The sequence below is a fragment of the Vigna radiata genome, chromosome 9, assembly GCF_000741045.1.
Source record: "Vigna radiata var. radiata cultivar VC1973A chromosome 9, Vradiata_ver6, whole genome shotgun sequence".
NCBI classification, from domain to species: domain Eukaryota; kingdom Viridiplantae; phylum Streptophyta; class Magnoliopsida; order Fabales; family Fabaceae; genus Vigna; species Vigna radiata.
Genome location: NC_028359.1, coordinates 17,120,189 through 17,121,693, shown reverse-complemented (window position 1 = coordinate 17,121,693; position 1,505 = coordinate 17,120,189). Strand labels below are relative to the sequence as shown.

The 1,505-nt window shown below is 38.3% G+C and overlaps 1 protein-coding gene across 1 annotated transcript in view; it reads left to right on the top strand.

Annotated features, from left to right (window-relative positions):
- Positions 1-1,505, top strand: part of LOC106773450 (pentatricopeptide repeat-containing protein At1g12300, mitochondrial-like) — a 67,078-nt gene that overhangs the window by 38,238 nt on the left and 27,335 nt on the right. The gene's annotated exons all lie outside the window — the stretch shown is intronic.

Genomic DNA, 1,505 nt, shown 5'->3' with positions numbered 1-1,505 from the left:
GCATCGTCCTCGTGCTAAGACCTTTTCTTCCTTTTATAAAAATCAATAAAATTGTTTTGAAGGTTTAAGCGCGTGTGTGATCGCATGCATCGTCCTCGTGCTAAGACCTTTTCTTCCTTTTATAAAAAATCAATAAAAATTGTTTTGAAAAGGTTTAAGCACAGGTGTGACCGCTCGTGTAGGCCTTGTACTGAAAATCTTTTCCTTCTCTTTAACAAAAAAAATAAAAATATAAAAATCAAATAAAAATATTTTGAAAAGGTTTAAGCACACGTGCGATCGCTCGCGTAGGCCTTGTGCTGAAAATCTTTTCCTTCTCCTTTATAAAAATTAAAAAATATTATTTTAAGGGTTCTAGCGCATGTGTGATTGCACGCATCATCCTTGTGCTAGAAAACCTTTTCTTCTTGCTTACATAAGAATACCAAAAATTTCATTTTTCAAACAACAAACAAATTTTTAGAAAGAACTACGTAACCCTAATTTCTCATTTTGAATGAGAATACGTAGGAGCAAGGTCAATCCTCTTCGGACCCAAAAAAACTAAAAAATATTTTTGTTTCTTTATATTGTTGTTTTCGGGATAGTTAAATATTTTTCAAACCACATCTTTATGCGCGTGTTTAATTAAAGGTACTGCCTTTAGGCAGGCGTTGTAGGTTGCTAACACTTTCCCTACACGTAACCGACTTCCGAACCCATCTCTGGTTTTCACAGATCTTGTCTTATCCTTTTTTATGGTTTTTCCGTAGTTTTCCAGAATAAACTATGGTGGCGACTCCAAAAACTTTTCTTAGACATTTTTTTTCTCTTTGGATCGTCGTCCCGTCGCGATTCCGGTTGCGACAGATGGCGACTCCGCTGGGGACTTGTGAGAGTCAGGCCATTTAATTAGATGCGCGAATTCGATGTGGTTTTGGTTTGTGTTTTTCTTTCCCTTTTCTCTATCTATGCTTGATATTTGGAATAACTGCAATAACTGTTGAATATTGAACCCTAGGCTAGAAAACATGTTATATCTGCCTGGGAAAGTTTTCTGGTTGTTTTGCAGGTGAGGGTTTGGGTGCATTACATTCTCCCTTCACACACACACTTTGTGCATCTATTGAGTGAGGCCCTATACCCGGGTCTGAGCATAACTTAGAATTAGAGGAGTTGTGTAGCGGTGTCACTCTGGGATGTACTTCCTGTCTGGCTATCGTGAGAACTCCAACTAGAGTCTGTTCTCTTCACTTGTGTCTCCTCATCTAGTTTATTACTCGACTGTTGTGGGGATGCTATGAAGGGGGTCATAGCTCTAGTGACCATTGACCTTTAGGTTCAGGGAACCATCCGTGTGAGATTGCATATACTCGACCTTGAATCTGAAGCGTTGGACCTTCTCTAGGGCACAAAGGGAGATGTGTGTATCCTTATAACCCTCACTTTTGCTTAATAAAATCAAACACCTGGTACATATCACTACATTGTTTTTTTTCTTTCTTTCTTTGTTGCTCATGTTTTAT